General features: G+C 41.9%; 1 protein-coding gene and 3 pseudogenes across 3 annotated transcripts in view; 3 read left to right on the top strand and 1 right to left on the bottom strand.

Annotated features, from left to right (window-relative positions):
* Nucleotides 1-25134, top strand: part of Syn2 (synapsin II) — a 158157-nt gene that overhangs the window by 66262 nt on the left and 66761 nt on the right.
* Edf1-ps2 (endothelial differentiation-related factor 1, pseudogene 2) lies at nt 629-2839 on the top strand (annotated as a pseudogene).
* On the top strand, nt 894-2351 carry Tuba1b-ps4 (tubulin, alpha 1B, pseudogene 4; annotated as a pseudogene).
* LOC147995026 (large ribosomal subunit protein eL8 pseudogene) lies at nt 17936-18877 on the bottom strand (annotated as a pseudogene). The gene has a single exon (XR_015686953.1). The product of XR_015686953.1 is annotated as a large ribosomal subunit protein eL8 pseudogene (transcript).

Consider the following 25134-nt stretch of genomic DNA (forward strand, 5'->3'; position numbering starts at 1 on the left):
CTGACATTTTCCTTCAAAAATAGAGGATGGGGACTAGAGAGATGGTAGATAAATGCTATACAAGTGTGAGGACTGGAATTCAGATACCCAGAACCCACATAAAAACCTGGCAGGTATGGTAGCCTCCTGCATTTAGGAAGCAGAGGGTGGGGAGAGGGAGGGAGAATCTGCAAGGCAAGCTGATTAGCTAGACCGGGAAGTGGTGAGCTTTGGGTTCTGCAAGAAACTCTGCTTAAATACATTAAGTGAAGAGTGGCTGAGGAAGAAATCTGATGCCAACTTCTGGCTTCCATATGCACGCACATACAAGATCACACATTTGCATCCACATGTGTCAACAGGCATATGTACTTACATATGTACCACATACATACACAAGCAAAAAGAAGGTGATAGCTCATGTGGTATACTTAAACATTATCATTTAATATATATAATTTTTAGTCATGTGTGTATGTGTGTTGACAAGTGGGTATGTGCATGTGAATGAAGGTGCCCTTGGAGACCCGGGGCATTGGATCCCTGGAAGCTGTAGTTACGGATGTTTGTGAGCTATTTAGCATAGGTGCTGGGAACCAAACTCAGGTTCTCTGGAAGAACAATAAATTCTCTTAACTACTAAGCCATCACTTCTATCTAAAAGTTTTTAAATAGAAAAAGCATACCTTGCTCGAGCAATTGCCAGAGCCTCTGGACGGACCACCACCCCCACCGCGCCATGGCCAAGAGTGACTGGGACACCGTGAAGGTGATGCGCAAGAAGGGCCCCACGGCCATACAGGCTAAGTCTAAGCAGGCCGTCTTAGCAGCTCAGCGACGAGGAGAATATGTAGAGACATCAAGAAATGGACTGCTGGATTGCGTTACTTACCTGGACTATTAGTTGTCGGGAATGGTAACCGGGACCCGGTGTCTGCTTCTATCACCCTCGCCTTCTAACCCGTAACTGTCATGCATGAGTGCATCTCCATCCACATTGGTCAGGCTGGTGTCCAGATCGGCAATACCTGCTGGGAGCTTTACTACCTGGAACATGGCATCCAGCCTGATGGTCAGATGCCAAGTGACAAGACCAGTGGGGGAGGAGATGACTCCTTCAACACCTTCTTTAGTGAGACAGGAGCTGGCAAGCACATGCCCCAGGCAGTGTTCATAGACCTGGAACCCACAGTTATTGATGAAGTTCACACTGGCACCTACTGCCAGCTCTTCTACCCAGAGTAGCTCATCACAGGCAAGGAAGATGCTGCCAATAACTATGCTCGTGGCCACTAAACCACTGGCAAGGAGATCATTGACCTTGTCTTGGACAGAATTTGCAAGCTCACTGACCAGTGCACAGGTCTCCAGGGCTTCTTGGTTTTCCACAGATTTTTTGGGGGAACTGAGTCTGAGTTCACCTCCCTGCTGATGGCGCGGCTCTCTGTTGATTATGGAAAGAAGTCCAAGCTGGAGTTCTCCATTTACACAGCCCCCCAGGTTTCCACTGCTGTGGTTGAGCCCTATAGTTCCATCTTCACCACCCACACCACCCTGGAGCCCTCTGACTGTAGACAGTGAGGCCATCTACGACATCTGTTGTAGAAACCTCGACATTGAGTGCCCAACCTACACTAACCTTAACCGCCTTATTAGCCAGATTGTGTCTTCCATCACTGCTTCCCTCAGATTTGATGGGGCCCTGAATGTTGATCTGACAGAATTCCAGACTAACCTGGTGCCCTACCCTTGCATCCACTTCCCTCTGGCCACTTATGCCCCTGTCACTCTGCTGAGAAAGCCTACCATGAGCAGCTTTCTGTAGCAGAGATCACCAATGCCTTCTTTGAGCCAGCCACCCAGATGGTGAAATGTGACCCTTGCCATGGTAAATACATGACTTGCTGCCTGCTATACCGTGGTTCCCAAGGATGTCAGTGCTGCCATCAAGACCAGGCACAGCATCCAGTTTGTGGACTGGTGCTCCACTGGCTTCAAGGTTGGCATTAATTACCAGCCTCCCACTGTGGTACTTGGTGGCAACCTGGTCAAGGTTCAGAGAGCTGTGTGTATGCTGAGCAACACTACAGCCATTGCTGAGGCCTGGGCTCACCTAGATCACAAGTTTGATCTGATGTATGCCAAGCGTGCCTTTGTGCACTGGTACGTGGGTGAGGGCATGGAGGAGGGGGAGTTCTCTGAGGCCTGTGAGGACATGGCTGCCCTAGAGAAGGATTATGAGGAGGTTGCTATGGATTTTGTGGAAGGTGAGGGTGAGGAAGAAGGAGAGGAATGCTAGTTCATTCATTCAGTATCAGTCAAACTCAAAACTCCAGCTCAACACTAGCTGCAGGCATTGATGCTTCTGTGCTGTTTCCATTCTGTGGTCATGTCTTCTCCATGTGTACCTCTAAGTTTTCCATGATGTCTCAAAGTAAAAGCTTTAAGAAAAGAAAAGAAAAAAAAAAAAGAAATGGACTGCTGGCCAGAACAAGCAGCATTCCATCACTAAAAACACAGCCAAGCTAGACCGGGAGACAGAGGAGCTGCATCACGACAGAGTGACCCTGGACTTGGGCAAAGTGATCCAGCAGGGCCAGCAGAGCAAAGGCCTGACACAGAAGGATCTGGCAATGAAAATCAATGAAAAACCGCAAGTCATCACAGATTTTGAAAGTATCCAGGCCATTCTGAATAACCAGGTTTGGGCAAAATTGAGAGAGCCATCGGCCTTAAGCTCCAGGGGAAGGATATCAGGAAGCCTATCAAGAAGTAGCTGAAGGTGAAATGAACACACAGCCTCGAAGGCAGTGGTTCCAGCTGAGCTCTTCTGGCTGGTCCCCCAGGACCACCAGCACTGCTACGGGTCTCCTCCTCACATAGTCAAACGGAACACGGGGCTCAGGCCTGTGTGCCCCCTCAACCCATAACTGCTGTCAAACAAAGCAAAACCTTGCAAAAAAGAAAAGAAAGAAAGAAAAAGATAGAAGAAAAGCATACCTTTTTCTGCTCACAGTGCTATAAAACTGTAAACCAACAACCCCCACTAACAACAATAACAACAACAACAACAACAACAAAGACAAAACTTTGGAAATATACAGATCATGAAAACTGAGCAGATTATATTAATTAAAACATTAAGAAAGAGATGAACAGTGTTTCTTAATTTTGAGCATTACTAGGCAGTGGTAAGCACAGTGCAGCTGGCTGTTTCTGAAGCCATGGCCATCCCTTTGAAATGCATCTATTTTCTCTCTATATCCAGACACTGCACCAAGATGAGAAGGAACTTCTTGTGTCTCTGACAACCTAACTGAGTAGTCTGAGCAGTCTGGTTCCAGCTATTCAGGTTTACCCGAGAATGCCAGTTCAAGCATTGGCTATTGCATTGGACTAGGAGTCTGCATCTGTTATGCAACAGAAATAAGGTCTGATCCTTTTGTGCGTGTAGACCTTTCTGCGTGCCCAAAAAGCCTGAGGAAGATTTTCCAATTTTTCTTTTATAATATGCCTTGCTTCTGTGTAGCCTGAGGTAATTTTCACTTCCTGAGCACTGCAGTCTTTTATTTATACACAGTGTTTGACATGACAGACAACTAACAAATGTTTCAGTGAAAGATAAGAAGCCTAAGAAGAAAAAGTGAAGATCCACATTTTTCTGAGAAAATGAAGGAAAGAAAACCTGAGATCAGGAAGTCTTACCTAGGGAAACAAAACCAAACACAAATGGTGATGGGCAAGTCCTTCAGTGCATAATTCACATAGCTGCATTAGAAAGTATTCTCTCCTAAGGTTTTTGGGAGAAGATAAAAGTTACTGGGAAAAATCTATTATGGCTTGAAAGGAGACCCTCTCTTATCTTAGACTAATCTAGCCACCTTGATGTGCATGATGAAGTCCTGCAGTTCTATGGTTTCCAATGTAGACATGGCTTCTATAGTTCTTTTGCAGTGTGACACCCTATTTACTCATTCACAGCCATGCAGTCAGGTGTAATGCATGTAGGTTTTGTGCTTATAGTCACACAAAGTTAAAATTAAGATATCTGGGTGCTGGGAAAAATCTGTTTTCTAAGCTTATTCTTGTTGGCAGAATTCTGCTTGTTGTAGTTAGACTGAGATGAACCAGCAATCACTTTGACATCTGGAGGCCATGTACATTTCTACACATGTAGCCATGTCCATTTCACATTGTCTTGTGCTTCAGCTCTCTGAGTTTCTCTTCTCCCCAGCAGAAAAAGCTTCTGCTGTAAAGAACATGTTGATGTGATAGGCCTCCCTGGCTCATCTTCCCATTTCAAAGTTAACTTTGTCATGTGATAACCTGTTCATAGCACCCGATAACCTAGGGTTATGGTTTTGTCTGCCATATCTGTATTCTATTTCAACTCACTCCCCCCACCCCCAGATCTATTGGTTTTGAGGAAAGCTAATGGCTGACATAATATTTCAGTTAGTAAGTAAATACCTACATTTTTAGTAACCAAATTAATAATAGAAGTTACCTACAAGAATGATGATCTTCCTCATGTTCAACTATTTGACAGAAAAAGTCAAGTACTTAGTATGATTTAGAGAAGTAGATAAAAAACTAATAATTATTCATTATGCAATTCAGGGTTGTGACCATTGTTCTGGTGCTTATATAGAATAATATGTTTAAAAATTTCCATTCACAATTTCTAATTTTAATAAATTGGCATAGTTTTGATGATATGATTTACTGGGTATTATTTGTTTGTTTATTTGGTTTGGTTTGGTTTTTCAAGACAGCATTTCCTCTGTTCTGGAGCTCACTCTGTAGACCACACTGGCCTCAAACTCAGAGATCCATCTGTCTTTGCCTCCCAAATGCTGAGATTAAAAGTGTGTGCCACCACTGCCTGGTTAAAAGCAAAATTCTGCTGTTTATTCACAGAAGTGTCTGCTATACTTTTTTTCTGGCATAAAAAAGAAGAACTTGAATAGGTGATGAATTATGGATTCAGGTCTTGGTCCTACCATTAACTAGGGAGGGGTGGTGTGTGTGTGTGTGTGTGTGTGTGTGTGTGTGTGTGTGTGTGTGTGTGTTTCATGGAGTCAGACACATGCTGTGTATTTCAAAATACAAATCAGATGGTGACACATCCTATGTTAAAAACTTTGCATCTATCTCATAGAAGCTTTCTTATTTAAAGGAAAAAATACTTGAAGTTAGACATCAGAAGTATTAACTATTTCGTACTGCCCACATTCAAAACAGATACCGACAATAGCTTCTGTGAGAAGTTTATCTTTGGGATTGAAATGCCATTACTTTGGGATTATCTATTGCCAAATTGTTTCCTTCCTGCTTGAATGTTTTCCCTTTTACATCTTATTAAACCTGTAGTTTTCTCTAATGGATGTTGTTACAGTATAATGACATTGACTCCACCCTTATTGACAATCTGCTGAAAAAGTAGATTAGCAGATATCTAACAGAGATCTTGTCAGTATAATGATGTCACATAATCAGGCTAAGTAATGTAATTCTCTGCTTAGTCAGTTGTGAATGGTCATCCTGAGAGGTCAATCCCATTTGAGATGACTCATGTGGGTTTCTGGAATATGGCACTGTGCATTAAAGGAAGTCATGCAAAGGGAAGCAATTCCATTTATTCATCATCTTTGTCCTTTCAGTACAACGTAGGCTTTAACTTATCTCCTTCCTTCCTTGCCTTCCTTTCCTTCCTTTCCCTTCCTTTCCTTCCTTTTCCTTCCTTTCCCTTCCTTTCCTTCCTTTTCCTTCCTTTCCCTTCCTTTCCCTTCCTTTCCCTCCCTCCCTGCCTGCCTGCCTGCCTGCTTCCTTCCTTCCTTCCTTTCCCTTCCTTTCCCTCCCTCCCTGCCTGCCTGCCTGCCTGCTTCCTTCCTTCCTTCCTTTCCCTTCCTTTCCCTTCCTCCCCCTTCCTCCCTACCTGCCCGCCTGCCTCCTTCCTTCCTTCCTTCCTTCCTTCCTTCCTTCCTTCCTTCCTTCCTTCCTCCCTCCCTCCCTCCCTCCCTCCCTCCCTTCCTTTCTTTCTTCCTTTCTTTCTCTAGAGACAGGTTGCTCTATTTGGCCCTGGTATTATGAAACTCTTTCTGTAGACCAGGCTGGCCTCAAACTGGGAGATTCGTCTGCTTCTGCCTCCTTAGTACTGGCATTAAAGGTGCACTACTACCACCCGGCTAGTGCAACGTTTCTTAGAGTGATTTGACTACAGGATCTCTACCTTAGAACACTCAATAAACCATAGAAAACAGTTTGGGAAGGACTAGTGCCTTCTAACGTAAGGAAGTCCACCCAAATCTCAGGGAGCATCCATGTGTGTTTATTGTAGTTTAGTCACCACTCATCATCTGGCTACATTATAACAACTGGGGAATCGGAGGCCATTCAGGTCTGAAGAGACTTGCCCAATATACTGTTAGGGACAAAGTTTGGATAAGAATAATCAAGATCCCTGTCTCAAATTTGAGTTTTCCTTTATTATAGTTCAGGTCTTAACAACCGAGAAAAGGACCTAGTTATGAGGCTCCTCCTATCCCCCTGAAGATGGCCATGTCTTTAATTCTCACAGTTTGGACATAGGATTAGGGAGAAGATCTCCTGTTCTAGGAGATCCAGTGCCTCTTCTGGTGTCTAAGGGTACTACACACATGGTTTATAGACATACAGGAAAGGAAAACACTCATACTCATGAAATTTAAAAACTAGAGTTTACTTTAAAATGACATCTGCCACTAACATGAACTAAGTCATCCTTTGCAATCTTCATACGATAGGAATGAGCATTCAGTGAGTGAGGGTCAGATATTTAGCAATTGGGACTTAAGTTTTTTGGTTGCTTATTTGAGGTACAATATTTTTTCTCAAAATTTCTTGACTTTCTACTTAAAGACAGAGATGGGGGAGACAGAAACCTTGAAGAACGTTTTTTTAAAAGCATGGTAATAAAGGTTAAGCTCAGAATGTCACTGGAAGCCTGTACTTTCGTTCCTAAATACTTGCTTTAGCATATGTTGAAGACCTTTCATTCTTACTTCATTCAACTGGGAAATATCAGAAATCTTCCTCTAGAAGTTTCTTACAGGAAATATAAGTGGCTGGACTTGAGAAAGGGAACAGGATTAGAAGTGAGGCAAGAGACAAGCAGAAAATGAAATCAAATGCATAGGTTGAGAAAAGGTACATTTTCATCCTGGTGTCTGCTGGTTTTGAACTTTGCCATCATGAACAAAATCTTTAATCTCTCTGGGCATGTTATCTGATCTCTAAAATAAAAATAATATTACTCTTTCCAAGATTATGAAGATTTCATAAATCAAAGTATTTTAAAATGTTACTATGTTATATTCATGAAACCAGTTACAGTTTGCCTTTGAGGAATTAAGTAACATTTTTTTTAATTTAATTTTTTTTATTAACTTGAGTATTTCTTTTTTTTTTTTTTAGTTTTTGATGTTTAGTTGTGAATATTTATTCTGAGTCTTTTTTTTTTTTATTAACTTGAGTATTTCTTATATACATTTCAAGTGTTATTCCCTTTCCCGGTTTCCGGGCAAACATCCCCCTCCCCCCTCCCCTTCCTTATGGGTGTTCCCCTCCCAAACCTCCCCCCATTGCCGCCCTCCCCCCATAGACTAGTTCACTGGGGGTTCAGTCTTAGCAGGACCCAGGGCTTCCCCTTCCACTGGTGCTCTTACTAGGATATTCATTGCTACCTATGGGGTCAGAGTCCAGGGTCAGTCCATGTATAGTCTTTAGGTAGTGGCTTAGTCCCTGGAAGCTCTGGTTGCTTGGCATTGTTGTACTTTTGGGGTCTCCAGCCCCTTCAAGCTCTTCCAGTTCTTTCTCTGATTCCTTCAATAGGGGACCTATTCTCAGTTCAGTGGTTTGCTGCTGGCATTCGCCTCTGTATTTGCTGTATTCTGGCTGTGTCTCTCAGGAGCGATCTACATCCGGCTCCTGTCGGTCTGCACTTCTTTGCTTCATCCATCTTGTCTAATTGGGTGGCTGTATATGTATGGGCCAAACGTGGGACAGGCTCTGAATGGGTGTTCCTTCAGTCTCTGTTTTAATCTTTGCCTCTCCCTTCCCTGCCAAGGGTATTCTTTTTCCTCATTTAAAGAAGGAGTGAAGCATTCACATTTTGATCATCTGTCTTGAGTTTCCTTTGTTCTAGGGATCTAGGGTAATTCAAGCATTTGGGCTAATAGCCACTTATCAATGAGTGCATACCATGTATGTCTTTCTGTGATTGGGTTAGCTCACTCAGGATGATATTTTCCAGTTCCAACCATTTGCCTACGAATTTCATAAACTCGTTGTTTTTGATAGCTGAGTAATATTCCATTGTGTAGATGTACCACATTTTCTGTATCCATTCCTCTGTTGAAGGGCATCTGGGTTCTTTCCATTTTCTGGCTATTATAAATAAGGCTGCGATGAACATAGCGGAGCACGTGTCTCTTTTATATGTTGAGGCATCTTTTGGGTATATGCCCAAGAGAGGTATAGCTGGATCCTCAGGCAGTTCAATGTCCAATTTTCTGAGGAACCTCCAGACTGATTTCCAGAATGGTTGTACCAGTTTGCAATCCCACCAACAATGGAGGAGTGTTCCTCTTTCTCCACATCCTCGCCAACATCTGCTGTCACCTGAGTTTTTGATCTTAGCCAATCGCACTGGTGTGAGGTGAAATCTCAGGGTTGTTTTGATTTGCATTTCCCTTATGACTAAAGATGTTGAACATTTCTTTAGGTGTTTCTCAGCCATTCGGCATTCCTCAGCTGTGAATTCTTTGTTTAGCTCTGAACCCCATTTTTTAATAGGGTTATTTGTTTCCCTGCGGTCTAACTTCTTGAGTTCTTTGTATATTTTGGATATAAGGCCTCTATCTGTTGTAGGATTGGTAAAGATCTTTTCCCAATCTGTTGGTTGCCATTTTGTCCTAACCACAGTGTCCTTTGCCTTACAGAAGCTTTGCAGTTTTATGAGATCCCATTTGTCGATTCTTGATCTTAGAGCATAAGCCATTGGTGTTTTGTTCAGGAAATTTTTTCCAGTGCCCATGTGTTCCAGATGCTTCCCTAGTTTTTCTTCTATTAGTTTGAGTGTGTCTGGTTTGATGTGGAGGTCCTTGATCCACTTGGACTTAAGCTTTGTACAGGGGGATAAGCATGGATCGATCTGCATTCTTCTACATGTTGCCCTCCAGTTGAACCAGCACCATTTGCTGAAAATGCTATCTTTTTTCCATTGGATGGTTTTGTCTCCTTTGTCAAAAATCAAGTGACCATAGGTGCGTGGGTTCATTTCTGGGTCTTCAATTCTATTCCATTGGTCTATCTGTCTGTCTCTGTACCAATACCATGCAGTTTTTATCACTATTGCTCTGTAATACTGCTTGAGTTCAGGGATAGTGATTCCCCCTGAAGTCCTTTTATTGTTGAGGATAGCTTTAGCTATCCTGGGTTTTTTGTTATTCCAGATGAATTTGCAAATTGTTCTGTCTAACTCTTTGAAGAATTGGATTGGTATTTTGATGGGGATTGCATTGAATCTGTAGATTGCTTTTGGTAAAATGGCCATTTTTACTATATTAATCCTGCCAATCCATGAGCATGGGAGATCTTTCCATCTTCTGAGGTCTTCTTCAATTTCTTTCCTCAGTGTCTTGAAGTTCTTATTGTACAGATCTTTTACTTGCTTGGTTAAAGTCACACCGAGGTACTTTATATTATTTGGGTCTATTATGAAGGGTGTCGTTTCCCTAATTTCTTTCTCGGCTTGTTTCTCTTTTGTATAGAGGAAGGCAACTGATTTATTTGAGTTAATTTTATACCCAGCCACTTTGCTGAAGTTGTTTATCAGCTTTAGTAGTTCTCTGGTGGAACTTTTGGGATCACTTAAATATACTACCATGTCATCTGCAAATAGTGATATTTTGACCTCTTCTTTTCCGATCTGTATCCCTTTGATCTCCTTTTGTTGTCTGATTGCTCTGGCTAGAACTTCAAGAACTATATTGAATAAGTAGGGAGAGAGTGGGCAGGCTTGTCTAGTCCCTGATTTTAGTGGGATTGCTTCAAGTTTCTCTCCATTTAGTTTAATGTTAGCAACTGGTTTGCTGTATATGGCTTTTACTATGTTTAGGTATGGGCCTTGAATTCCTATTCTTTCCAGGACTTTTATCATGAAGGGGTGTTGAATTTTGTCAAATGCTTTCTCAGCATCTAATGAAATGATCATGTGGTTCTGTTCTTTCAGTTTGTTTATATAATGGATCACGTTGATGGTTTTCCGTATATTAAACCATCCCTGCATGCCTGGGATGAAGCCTACTTGATCATGGTGGATGATTGTTTTGATGTGCTCTTGAATTCGGTTTGCCAGAATTTTATTGAGTATTTTTGCGTCGATATTCATAAGGGAAATTGGTCTGAAGTTCTCTTTCTTTGTTGTGTCTTTTTGTGGTTTAGGTATAAGAGTAATTGTGGCTTCGTAGAAGGAATTCGGTAGGGCTCCATCTGTTTCAATTTTGTGGAATAGTTTGGATAATATTGGTATGAGGTCTTCTATGAAGGTTTGATAGAATTCTGCACTAAACCCGTCTGGACCTGGGCTCTTTTTGGTTGGGAGACCTTTAATGACTGCTTCTATTTCCTTAGGAGTTATGGGGTTGTTTAACTGGTTTATCTGTTCCTGATTTAACTTCGATACCTGGTATCTGTCTAGGAAATTGTCCATTTCCTGAAGATTTTCAAATTTTGTTGAATATAGGTTTTTATAGTAAGATCTGATGATTTTTTGAATTTCCTCTGAATCTGTAGTTATGTCTCCCTTTTCATTTCTGATTTTGTTAATTTGGACGCACTCTCTGTGTCCTCTCGTTAGTCTGGCTAAGGGTTTATCTATCTTGTTGATTTTCTCAAAGAACCAACTTTTGGTTCTGTTGATTCTTTCTATGGTCCTTTTTGTTTCTACTTGGTTGATTTCAGCTCTGAGTTTGATTATTTCCTGCCTTCTACTCCTCCTGGGTGTATTTGCTTCTTTTTGTTCTAGAGCTTTTAGGTGTGCTGTCAAGCTGCTGACATATGATCTTTCCTGTTTCTTTCTGCAGGCACTCAGCGCTATGAGTTTTCCTCTTAGCACAGCTTTCATTGTGTCCCATAAGTTTGAGTATGTTGTATCTTCATTTTCATTAAATTCTAGAAAGTTTTTAATTTCTTTCTTTATTTCTTCCTTGACCAGGTTATCATTGAGTAGAGCATTGTTCAATTTCCACGTATATGTGGGCATTCTTCCCTTATTGTTATTGAAGACCAGTTTTAGGCCGTGGTGGTCCGATAGCACGCATGGGATTATTTCTATCTTTCTGTACCTGTTGAGGCCCGTTTTTTGACCAATTATATGGTCAATTTTGGAGAAAGTACCATGAGGAGCTGAGAAGAAGGTATATCCTTTTGCTTTAGGATAGAATGTTCTATAAATATCCGTTAAGTCCATTTGGCTCATGACTTCTCTTAGTCTGTCGACATCACTGTTTAATTTCTGTTTCCATGATCTGTCCATTGATGAGAGTGGGGTGTTGAAATCTCCCACTATTATTGTGTGAGGTGCAATGTGTGTTTTGAGCTTTAGTAAGGTTTCTTTTACGTATGTAGGTGCCCTTGTATTTGGGGCATAGATATTTAGGATTGAGAGTTCATCTTGGTGGATTTTTCCTTTGATGAATATGAAGTGTCCTTCCTTATCTTTTTTGATGACTTTTAGTTGGAAATTGATTTTATTTGATATTAGAATGGCTACTCCAGCTTGCTTCTTCTGACCATTTGCTTGGAAAGTTGTTTTCCAGTCTTTCACTCTGAGGTAGTGTCTGTCTTTGTCTCTGAGGTGTGTTTCCTGTAGGCAGCAGAATGCAGGGTCCTCGTTGCGTATCCAGTTTATTAATCTATGTCTTTTTATTGGGGAGTTGAGGCCATTGATATTGAGAGATATTAAGGAATAGTGATTATTGTTTCCCTTTATATTCATATTTGGATGTGAGGTTATGTTTGTGTGCTTTCATTCTCTTTGTTTTGTTGCCAAGACGATTAGTTTCTTGCTTCTTCTAGGGTATAGCTTGCCTCCTTATGTTGGGCTTTACCATTTATTATCCTTTGTAGTGCTGGATTTTTAGAAAGATATTGTGTAAATTTGGTTTTGTCATGGAATATCTTGGTTTCTCCATCAATGTTAATTGAGAGTTTTGCTGGATACAGTAACCTGGGCTGGCATTTGTGTTCTCTTAGGGTCTGTATGACATCAGTCCAGGATCTTCTGGCCTTCATAGTTTCTGGCGAGAAGTCTGGTGTGATTCTGATAGGTCTCCCTTTATATGTTACTTGACCTTTTTCCCTTACTGCTTTTAATATTCTTTCTTTATTTTGTGCGTTTGGTGTTTTGACAATTATGTGACGGGAGGTGTTTCTTTTCTGGTCCAATCTATTTGGAGTTCTGTAGGCTTCTTGTATGTCTATGGGTATCTCTTTTTTTAGGTTAGGGAAGTTTTCTTCTATGATTTTGTTGAAGATATTTACTGGTCCTTTGAGCTGGGAGTCTTCACTCTCTTCTATACCTATTATCCTTAGGTTTGATCTTCTCATTGAGTCCTGGATTTCCTGTATGTTTTGGACCAGTAGCTTTTTCCGCTTTACATTATCTTTGACAGTTGAGTCAATGATTTCTATGGAATCTTCTGCTCCTGAGATTCTCTCTTCCATCTCTTGTATTCTGTTGGTGAAGCTTGTATCTACAGCTCCTTGTCTCTTCTTTTGGTTTTCTATATCCAGGGTTGTTTCCATGTGTTCTTTCTTGATTGCTTCTATTTCCATTTTTAATTCCTTCAACTGTTTGATTGTGTTTTCCTGGAATTCTTTCAGGGATTTTTGCGATTCCTCTCTGTAGGCTTCTACTTGTTTATTAATGTTTTCCTGTGTTTCCCTAAGTGTGTTCATGTCTTTCTTGAAGTCCTCCAGCATCATGATCAAATATGATTTTGAAACTAGATCTTGCTTTTCTGGTGTGTTTGGATATTCCATGTTTGTTTTGGTGGGAGAATTGGGCTCCGATGATGGCATATAGTCTTGGTTTCTGTTGCTTGGGTTCCTGCGCTTGCCTCTCGCCATCAGATTATCTCTAGTGTTACTTTGTTCTGCTATTTCTGACAGTGGCTAGACTGTCCTATAAGCCTGTGTGTCAGGAGTGCTGTAGACCTGTTTTCCTCTCTTTCAGTCAGTTATGGGGACAGTGTGTTCTGCTTTCGGGCGTGTAGTTTTTCCTCTCTACAGGTCTTCAGCTGTTCCTGTGGGCCTGTGTCTTGAGTTCACCAGGCAGCTTTCTTGCAGCAGAAAATTTGGTCTTACCTGTGGTCCCGAGGCTCAGGTTCGCTCGTGGGGTGCTGCCCAGGGGCTCTCTGCAGCGGCAGCAACCAGGAAGACCTGTGCCGCCCCTTCCGGGAGCTTCAGTGCACCAGGGTTCCAGATGGTCTTTGGCTTTTTCCTCTGGCGTCCGAGATGTGTGTGCAGGGAGCAGTCTCTTCTGGTTTCCCAGGCTTGTCTGCCTCTCTGAAGGTTTAGCTCTCCCTCCCACGGGATTTGGGTGCAGAGAACTGTTTATCCGGTCTGTTTCTTTCAGGTTCCGGCGGTGTCTCTGGCAGGTGTCCTGCCGCTCCTGGGCCCTCCCCCACGGGAGCCCAGAGGCCTTATACAGTTTCCTCTTGGGCCAGGGATGTGGGCAGGGGTGAGCAGTGTTGGTGGTCTCTTCCGCTCTGCAGCCTCAGGAGTGCCCACCTGACCAGGCGGTTGGGTCTCTCTCTCACCGGGTCTGGGAGCAGAGAGCTGCTGCGGGCCGGGATCCCGTAAGTAACATTTTTGCTATAATATAAAAAGGAAATCTGTGAAATTCCTGATAATTTCTAAGTGCTCTTTAGAGTTTTTGTTCTATTTTCATTTTATTTTCCTTCCCCCAACACACCCCATCTCAAAACTTGCTTCGCTCCTTTCATACTACGTCTTGCCTCTGTAAGGAAATGAAAAAGGCTGACTATACAGAAAGCTCTTCTGGATTTGGAGTAAGGTACAAGAGGAAAGAACTCTCCCTGTCTAACCTTTTTGTAACAGGCCATAGATTAAAGACTCAAAAGTTGTATCATTAGTCCTACTATTTATTGACTGGTTTACACAAAGTAAGTTTAATTTTTAAATAAAACTTAAGTGCTATATTTCTTTCTTAAGATGTTGCTGTGGTGGGTTGAATGAGAATGGTCTCCATAGGCTCTTATAGTTGAGTACTTGAGCCTAGCTGGCAGAACTGTTTGGGAAGGATTTGGAGGATGGGCCTTATTGGAGGAGGTGTGTCACTGGGGATGGGCTTTGAGGTTTCAAATGCCCATGCCATTTCCAGTTAGCTTTCTCTGCCTGTGGATTAAGACATAAGCTCTCAGTGCTCTCAAACCATACCTGTCTGCTTGCTGCCATGCTTCCCACTGTGATGGTCATGGACTCTAACCCTCAAAACCATAAGCCCCTAAATTATATTCTTTATTTTATAAGTTGCCTTGGTCATGTTATTTTATCACAGAATTAGAAGAGTAATTAAGAAAGCACTAATTATAATATATCTGTAGTTGTGATCAGAATATTGTTGTGTTGTCATTATCATTGTCACCATCTCTTCCTATCCAGATCCTCTTCTAGTTCTTAGGTAATCTGAAATGAACTTTAAAGAATCGCTCATTCCTTACCAATCCCATAGAATGGGATGATTGAGAGGAAATCATCTTCATTACTTATTGGGTCCTTCTCTCTCTCTCTCTCTCTCTCTCTCTCTCTCTCTCTGTGTGTGTGTGTGTGTGTGTGTGTGTTTCTATCTTTCTCTCTTTCAAATATCTTATTTTTCTTTAAGTTAAATAAGACTTTTGACCTCAAAACATTACACTTATTTTTTTAAACAAACTTTAATAATGATTTTTAGCTGACTGTGGTGGTACAGTCCCTTAGTCCCAGTTCTCTGGAGGTTGATGCAGGTGGATCTCTGTGATTTTGAGGCCAGCCCAGTCTGTATAGAAAGTTTCAGAATACCCAGAACTGCATAATAGAGAGATCCCATCTCAAAAGACCAATTTTCTAAAAAGATCTATTTGTGTTATGTACAGTAGTGTTTTCCTTTCATGAATATCTGTGTGCCATGTACCCTTGAAAGTCAGAAGTAGACATCAGACCTCTGAGAACTATAGTTATGGATAGTTGTGAACTGCTGTGAGTGCTGGGAATTGAACCCAGGTTCTTAGCAAGAACAAGTGTTCATAACCACTGCATCATCCCCTATACTTATTTTTGGTATCAATATTTTCTTCACTCTATCAGCCAAAATACTGCATCTGGCTAGTGGGTTGAGAAATCTGGAACTCCTTAACTGTGAGTTCCCTGCATTCAGTCTTGCATCTCTGAGGACACTGACTCCTGTTCTGCATTAAGCCATCAGAGATGTCAGTGTACTGTGACATCTAATTCAGGGATCCGCATGTATTACATGGCTGGAGAAGGAGCATGGTGACTGGCATAGTGAATTGGAATCTGGGTCATAGCATCATGTTGCCAGGCAGGCTTCTGAGAAAGAAGTATTCAGGACCTACTCAGTGTTAAAGCATAGGTAACTGTTGCCTGTCTAATCTGCCATTTGTGCTGTTACTAATGTCCTACAGAAACTTTCTTATGTTGTTACTGCTGCTACTAAGAAACTTTCTCATGCCCAAGTTCATTGCATATTCTTTTACATTCTGTCCTCTTGGAAACCATTCACAACAGAAGTCAGTAGAACTGCTTTGTATAGTTACCCACAATAAGCTTGGCCCCGAACCAACCACCCAGCAGCACTTTCTCTACCAGTGTATGGGCTATTATGTTATTTGCTCTTGTAAGCTGCATCTGGGATGGACCCAGATAAGAGAGACACCTGCACCAGTATAAGAAACTATTTGGAATAAGACTTTCATTTTGAGTAGGAGGTAAAGTTGAAGTTCCCAAGACCTCTCTGGAAACTAACATCCAACTTGGCAGGAAGAAATGTGTACATGGGTAACTGACATCCTGACTGGCAAGTTAAGACATGAATCTTTGACAAGTAATATATGACAAGTCCCATCCTGATTGACAAGTTATGACATGAATATTAGACAAGGCAAGTCCCCTGCCACAGCTGAATACCCCAACCAATGGGAGCAGGAATAGGTCTACAATAAAGACATGTTCCTAAGGAAATCCTCTATTCCTAAACCCTGAGTGGTGGAATAACTTACACAAATGTTTGTAGATCTCAGGGTTAAAAAGCCCTGAAGAATCTTAACTCAGTGTCATCGTTCAGCTCGGAGCTTTACCCTGGCCCTGATTGATTAATCCTAGTGGCATATGCTCAATAAACTGTCCCTAGCTGCATGCAATTGGTGTTTGTGTGACTTGTGAGGAGACTCCTGGACCCCAACATTCAGGCTTTAGGGAGTGACCCCTGGAAAAGAACCCCAGGTGGCTGCTGGTAGAATCATATTAGTCCTTCCAGGACATGAAGAAGCAGTATTTAACTGAAAAAACACAAGGTTGGTATATGTTAAGGATGGGCCAAGCTTAGAATGGTACCCAGCCCTCCTTGAAGTCTGAAAACACAGCAGATTATGTCTGCCACTGCTACCTCACTTCCAGATCAACTCTGCTTTGTCTCTGAGGCCACTCCCAGGAACCCTGTAATCAGATCTGATTAATTCATTTTCTTACTCGGCATTGTTTAATTGCCCCATCAACTAAATTGTGACATGGGCTACTTATATTTGTTTTAATTCTGTTTATGATGAATGCTTGTCCTTGTAACATATATTCTGTGCTTCAAAATGTTTACAACACAGTTACAAGGCTGTTAATCTATTTGTTTTTTTTAAGATTTATTTTTAGCTGGGGGGGGAGAGAGAGAGAGAGAGAGAGAGAGAGAGAGAGAGAGAGAGAGAGAATATGAATATGAATGCTACTTGTCTGAGGGTCTGCATAGACCAAAAGAGGGTGTCAGATCTCTTGGAGTTGGAATTACAGATGGTTGTGAGCCTGCCTGACATGGGTGGTACACGTTGTTAATCTCACCATTTAGGAGACAGAGGTAGGCAATTCCTATGAGTTCAAGGTCATTCTGGTTTACAGAGTTCCAGTATAGCTAGGAATACACAGAGAAACCCTGTCTCAAAAAAACAAAACAACAACAACAAAACAAAACAAACCCAGAAATGGAAAAAAGAAAGAGAGAGAAAGAGAGGAAAAAAGGAAGGAAAAGTTGATTTAAGCTTTTTGTCCACTTTTTAATTGCATTTTCTTATGTTAGAAGGCCTTTCTATATTCTGGATATTAAACTCTTACCAGATACATTCTCAAGTAACTTGTCCTTTCACTTTGACTTGTCCTTTCCTTTTGATGAAGTCCTGTTGTCTTCCCCCACCTCCTGTGTATGCCTAACACTTATGACTTATAGTTCTACCCTTCAGTGTTGGTTCTATTCTGAGTTAAGTGTTAAAATGTTAATGGTACAGTCAAGTTACATTTCAGTTAAGTGGTAAGCACTCCATTAAATTCCTTTCAGCTCAACCTGCTAGATACTGGAAATTTTCCATAAAAAAGGTTGAAGGGGAAAGAAACCTACATTTCATTCCTCTTTGTACATCTGTCTACCATATTCATAGCTTTACAATGTGGGTATGATGGAGGTAAGATGAGTGTGGCAGGCTCCCAGCTGTGTGGTGACTTTCTACTCAGACCTCCTTTGTTAGCCTGGTACTCTATGTTGTAACTCAGGATTTTCTAGAGCATGTACCAAAGAAACTAGCCTCTTAGTCTTGATTTTTATCCTTAATTACTATTGTTGGCAAAATGTCATTGCTCTGAAATGATTTCTTGCTTTTCATTCCAAAGAATAATCTAATGATCTGAATAAAGGCATTTTTTTGAAGGAAGATACTTTTGTAATTATATTTATGTACAGAAAACTTAGTGTACATTTAACCCAGTTTAGTGGCGAGTTCTTTAGCCTTTGCCTTTTCCAGCTTGGCAATGCGAGCCACAGACTTAGGACCCAGGACATTGCCTCCCCAGTGGCTGCGGATCTTGTCATATCTGTCATTATAATTGGTCCTAATAGTTTCCACCAGCTTAGCCAGAGCACCCTTGTCTTCCGAGTTAACCTGTGTGAAGGCAACAGTGGTGCATGTCTTCCTGTGGACCAGGCGCCCTAGCCTGGCCTTTCCCTTGATGATGCAGTAGGGCACCCCCATCTTTCCACACAGGGCAGGCAGGAAAACCACCAGCTCAATGGGGTCTACATCATGGGCAATCACCACCAGCTGAGCCTTCTTGTTCTCCACCAAAGTGGTGACTGTATTGACCCCTGCTCGGAGGACAGGTGGTCTCTTAGTTGGGACGTCCCCTTTGCCAGCAGCTTTCTTATCAGCGGGGGCCAGCAGCCTCTGCTTCTTCTCCTGCTTTGTCTCTGGCCTGTACTTGTGGGCAAGCTTAAGCAGCTGAGTCGCTGTTTGCCTGTCCAGGACCTGGGTGAACTGGTTGATGGCAGGAGGTACTTTGAGCCGCTTATAGAGGATGGCTCTTTGCCGCTGCAGCCTGATGTAGCGGGGCCATTTGATGAAGCGCGTGAGATCTCTTTTGGGCTGGATGTCCTGCCCAATGCCGAAGTTCTTAGGCCTTTTCTCAAACAAAGGATTGACCACCTTTTTGGCCTCTTGTTTCTTGACCACGGCGGGGGCCGGGGCCACCTTCTTCCCCTTGGCCTTCTTTCCTTTGGGCATCTTGCTCGGCTGGAGGAGAGAGCGGGCATTTTTACAGAAAGAAAATTTGATTGTGAGACAGGAGAACTACATTCCTGAAGAAACGTCACATTATGTACCAGGTCAAACTGTTGATCAGTGGTAGAATTTGGACCTGGAGTACTTTAATCCAATTTATCAAACAAATGAACCAGTTCTTTATAATAATTGAAAAAAAAAAACCACCCAAAACTATATGTCCCCATTCCAACTCTGCTGCATGGACAGCGACATACTTCTGAACCTAACCCCGGAAGCAAAATCAACCTTTTCTTAGATGGGAATATTTAGTCTCTTCTCAGTTGTCACATGAGGACTTTTCAGCCTTCATAGCTGTGGACTATTTTTTGCTTTATCTACAACAAGCACTAGGAAAATTGTCTGTTACTAATATGCATTTATCAGATGAAACATTCCAGGCTTCAGATATCCCCTTAACCTTTTATTCATCCTGTATATTTCATTTTATTTGCTTGTTTGTTTGTTCATTTGTTTTGATAATCTATTCAACCATATAATAGGGATTATTATATTAAAAACAACAACTCAATAACTGTCTAAAAGAATTCATTGAATTCAGGTTTTTACTTCACTTTTAGGTGACTACTTTTAACAAAGTATTTCTCTGCAGAGAGAGTTAGAACCCCGAATGAGTCACTGAATCAGGATCAGAGGGTTAATGATAACCAGAAAAAGAGACTGAGCCTACAAGCTGATTCATAGGGTTATATATCAGCTCTTTTGAGGGAAATGACCTAGATAAATCAAAGACTGGCAATAATGAACTCATAGCCTCCAGACAGCAAAAATTGTGGATGTTGTTGAACTCCTGAGGAAAGAAAAGAAAACTCTTTCTTAATCAAATTTCTGGACTTAAAAGTAGTGATTTTTCTGAGATTGCTGAGTTTCAGACTGCTAATACAAAGGGAGAACATGATCAAAGGAAGGTTGGGAGACGGGGTAACAAGAGGACAGAGAGGACAGCAAAATGAAATGGCTCAGCTTGTAAACACTTGCCTTGCAAGTAATGTCCTGAGTTAGAATCCCAGGAATCCATGTAAGAGATATAGTGGCACATATGTATAATCCCAGCAGCAGGGAGATGGAAGGCAGATGCAGGAGGATTCCTGGGAGTTTGCCAGACACCTAGCCAAGCCTATATGCAAAGTTCCAGGCCATTTAAAGACCTTGTCTCAAACGAAAGATTGTCCTCAGGCCTTCATAAACATTCTGTGTTTGCCTTCTTCCAGCCTGAGTGGACCCATATCCAAATCTATACCAAAGGGAGGGAGAGAGAGAGAGAGATGGAGACAGGACACACACACACACACACACACACACACACACACACACACACACACCCTCTTACAGTGTCTTTGGCCTCCTCTGGTTTTGTGAATGGCAGTACCTGGTGGCCAATGGATGTTTGCTGGAGATCCATTTCTCTGGAGGTGGAATGGCCACTGTTTCAGATGGTAGTGTCCATAGCTGCCATTCTTCAATTACTTTTCTAGACCCCCAGGACTTTAGATCCCAAAATGAGCTCTATGTGTTTGGTTGAGAAGGGAAGAGGCTTTAAGTAGCTATCCTTCTCCATAGTCAGGAGGGTTCCTGTTTAGTGATTGCTGTAGACTAGGTTCCAGAGCATTCTCGAATGGAGTCTAATCTTGGGGCTTCCATTTCAGTGTCAATGTTACCCAGAAATTTTTCTGTAGACACACTGGGTGGAACATATATAAAAGCAGTCTTTCCCTACTGCCCTATGCAAGAGACACACTTAAAATGGCACCATTACTGTTAATTCTCCCTACTTACAAAGGTCATTTGATTTAGTTCTTCCTAGTGAAAACTTACCAGTTTCTCCTAGAGATGGCTGAAGAGACAATCAGCATATGTTTACAGAACGCTAGCTTTGCCAGGTGTTTTGGGTTAGACCCTGAGCTAGGTAGATTTGGTCCCTAATATTGTACCAGAAACAGGTATTAGGAAAAGACATACTTGTCTAAAACTGATCTAAAAATCTTCATGGAAATGACTTATTACATCACTCGGGATTTGAGCCCGTATAAGATCTTGTCACTCATTGTTTAGAAAGGCCCAGGGAGGCAGAGTGCTTACTCAGTCCCAGCCCACCATCCTTATTTGCATCTGGAAATGGATCCAAGAAGTCTGGAAGGTAGGAGTAGGAGTCTATTATATAACCTGCAAAACCATTTGCTTACAGGCTACATTGCCAATTGTCAGACTCCAGACTTCTCTCCCGTGACTGTACTTTCTGTCTTTTGTTCTTCCTGCCTTGAAGTTTGTGGCAGCATCTCCAGAAACAGGACTTAGATGATCTGGAAGGAGTGGGAAATGGGAATCCCTGTATATTCTTATTGTGCCTACCCAGACCACTGTCTTGCCTGAGTTTTGACAACATGAAGGGTGTTTGACGTGATATATAGTGCATTCTCAAAACTTGGTCTAGCTAGGGAGCTGGATTATATGCAGCAAGAGCAAAATAAACATCAGGACCAGGATTCAAACAAGTGATATCTGTGCAGGGTAGGCGGCATGAAGTGAGGCAAGAGCAGCGGACCCGCACGTGGAGAATCAGATTCAAAGGCTCATTTGTGAGTGAATTTATTTTTCTTTAATTCACTTGTCTAAAAAAGAAAGAAGGAGGGGGTTGGGGATTTAGCTCAGTGGTAGAGCGCTTGCCTAGGAAGCACAAGGCCCTGGGTTCGGTCCCCAGCTCCGAAAAAAAGAACCAAAAAAAAAAAAAAAAAGAAAGAAAGAGAAAAGAAAAAGAAAAAAAGTAATACTAATGTAAAGTTCTTGACCTGCCTACACCTCTAGGTTCAAGTAAGAGAGTATATGAGTGAGCTTTGGAAAACACAAATTAAATAGAGACAGATGGGAAGTGACAGTGTCACATTTTAATGTGGGGAAGCAGAGACAGAGAGACAAACCACCTGTGGAATGTTCCCACGCTGGGATGGACAGCTGTTTGTTGTTCAACCACAAAATGTCAATTTCTCTTGCCTTTTAGCCCACTTTAGTCGGCCTTGCTTCCTATAAGACCCTTAACATAATGGATATATTTCTGGCCCTATATAATGTATTTTTGCAGGATGTAAGGAAGATTGGTTTTTTTTTTATCTGTTTGTTTGTTTCTTTCTTTATTTATTTGCAGAAACTATTTAAGTAACCCAAACTGGCCACAAGTTCACAATCCTCTTGCCTTGACCTCCCAAGTGCTGGGATTACTGCCATATGCTACCACATATAGTTTGTGGATTCATATTTCATCCTAAGGATGTTATAGTCATATGCTGTCTTCATTGTTGGGTCTGACAAAAAAAATAAGGTATTCCCTAATATAAATATAATACAAATTGCAAACAAAAATTTTCTAGTAGCCACAGAAAACCAGGCAAAATTAACAATATATTTTGTTTAATACATTATATTCAAACTGTTTCTTAACATTTAATTAATACAAAACTTCTTTATACCCCAGTCTGGGCTCAAATTCGCAATCTTCCTGCTTCTGTCTCTTGAGTAGTAGGATTGCGGTCTTCTGCTTCTGTGATGGTTGTCAGCTTAGTGGGGTTTAGAGTCACCATGGAAACAGACTTCTAGGTAAGTCTGTGAAGGATGAGGTTGACTGAGGCAGGAGGACCCACACTCACTGTGGGCTGCACCATTTCAGGGGCTGGATGTCCAGGGCTGAATACAAAGGAAAGAGGGGGCAAAGCATTCATCAAAGCATTAAGCTCCTCCCACCTGAAACTGTGAGCCAAAGCAAACCCTTCCTTACATTGCTCTTGTCACAGCAGCAGATGAATTAAATAATAAAGCCACCATGTCAGGCTGACACAGGTGTCTAATAAAATGCTTACATTCTTTTTCATGTTGATTCTCCAGAACTGGCTGTGTATATTCCTCGGAGCACATTGTCTACAGTAGTTATTTACGTGCTAAGGAGCCACCATGGCTGAGGACTGTTGTGTTAGAAAGTGGAGCCTCCCGCAGTCTCCATTTACACCCCTCTCCAGTTCTGTCTTTCTAACCTTCATCCTGTCCTCATTATTTCCTTTCAGTGGGTCTGCCTATTTCCTAGCTTTCTGCCCTGGAGACCGGCTTTCTTCCCTTTGGTTTGGTTTATGCATGTGTCTGTTGTTTGCCTTCTCTTTCAGCTGTTTGAACTCAGCTGTGTTTTCTGCCCTGCGTCTTTCTTCTCTGTAAGCATTCAGCTCTGTTTTCTAACCATGTTCCATAAGGACTGGGGTAGATATCTCCTCATTTGTGCAATCTCACTTAACCTGGGCTCTCTGACCTCAAGCAGAAATTTGGTGAGTTTTAACAATTGAACAAATGAATGAGTTATTTTTGGATTCCTCACTGGCTCTGTTTGCCCACCTCAACAGTAGCTTTTGTTCTCTCAGATGTTGCAATCAGGCAACTTTCATTATTTTTTTGTTTCATTATTATTATTATTATTATTATTATTATTATTATTATTATTTGGTGAAAAAGGGGTCTGGGCAGAATTTTAAACCTATTCCGCTGTTTGTTTGCTTGCTTACTTTTTCTAGCACCCTTTTCTGCAGTCACTTTTCAGGTTTTCTGACCCCATTGACTTGTGTCCTATGAGATCCTTTTGGAGCCTGGCTACTTAGCTGCCTAACTTGTGCTATCTGGTGTTTTCCCCTGTGTTCCTTCTCTTCTTACCTCATGCCTGCCTCTGCTCTGTCTGAGCTCCTGTGCAGTCAGGTCTGTTGACATCATCATAATCACAAATGACCGATGATGTAAAGTCCAAGAGGGTTCACATTTTAAAACAATGCCCCCCCCCCAAGATACAACCCTGTATATAAAACTGGAGCTGCTACGGTTGAAACAAGTTAGAAATACTCCAGGGCACCACAGAACATGGTTTGAGAGCCATGAGTCTTGTTAACTCCTTCCCAGTACAAATGGGAAAACAGGCTAGAGGAGTGAGACAGTGTGCCCAGTGCAAATACTGCTAGCAGCATGAGCTGGACCAGAACTCAGGTTTCCGTTCCAGGTCAGTACTCTCCTAACCACAATTTACTGCTTGGAGCTTCATTTCCCAAGGGGAGGAAGCAGGAACAATGGGTCTTTTATTGTATTCCCCTTGATGAAATCTGACAGGGTCTACCTCTCCTTCCCTTGTAGAAGATCAGGTTGGCCCCCTCTTGTTATTGTTTTTCTCTGGGACCCAGGCCGGGGCTTGCCTCAGCCTTTGTTCTGCTCCCAGTTTTCGTGGTGCCAAGAAGGATAGGGAGAGAGCGGATTCAGACAGGTCAAGGTGGCACAGATGTTTCCTGTCCCTTGGCCAGTCTGGCTGTGTCTTTCAGAACAAGCTGAATACCATGGCCAGGTGTGTTTTCGGGACCTTCCAAGCCCTTGGAGGTGGTAGGTGTTTATAACCGCAATTTCCTCATTGCCTTCTGTTTTTCATAGGCCCCTAGCCACTCCCTGAGGGAAATAGATTCCAGCCTGTATTCTGAGAGTCCTCCATCATTCCGAGCTCTCTGTAGTCTCATTGTTTTTATTCCTAGTGTCTTAAGTCCTGCACCCTGTGCTTTCTCCTAGGCACACGGTTCTCTGCCCTTTCCTCCTCCTCCTCGCTTATTAACATTGTATGCATCTTTCTAGACCAAGCTTATGCAATCTCCTCTGTTGTTTGTTTAACTTTGTGGGCTTTGTCTTCCATTGTTTTCCTTCCTGTGTTTTATGCACAGCATCTTTGTTCATGCCTCGTTGTTTCATATTCTGTGGCCTTCCCTAGGCTGTTGGCTCAGAATGTCTTGCTCTACTCTTTTCTTTTACTTTTGTGTGGCTCAGTCCTATTCAAATTTAGGATGGGCTTAAGCTTCACTTCTCAAGTTGTCCTCCTCTCCCCAAGCATGGTTAGATTCCTCTCATGATCCAGTGCACACCCTGTGTTTTATCTGTGTCCCAAACTATTCAGTGTTCCCAGAGAGATAACCTGTGCCTTGTCTCTGTATCTTTACCTCCCAGAAACATCTCACTCATGGTTAGTGCTTAATAAATATGTAAGAAATGAGTGAATAATTTTAATATTGTGTTTTGAGTTGTATTCTACATTTTAATAGTTATCTATCTACTAGTAGGTGAAAATCCCTGTGAACATAATGATGTGAAAGATAATCTATTTGTCCCTCTTAAGGACCTGTTCATAGTAAGTGCATTAGTCAGAGCTCCCTAGGCAGACATAATAGGATGG

The sequence above is a fragment of the Rattus norvegicus genome, chromosome 4 (assembly GCF_021556685.1).
Source record: "Rattus norvegicus strain SHRSP/BbbUtx chromosome 4, alternate assembly SHRSP_T2T, whole genome shotgun sequence".
NCBI classification, from domain to species: Eukaryota; Metazoa; Chordata; class Mammalia; order Rodentia; family Muridae; genus Rattus; species Rattus norvegicus.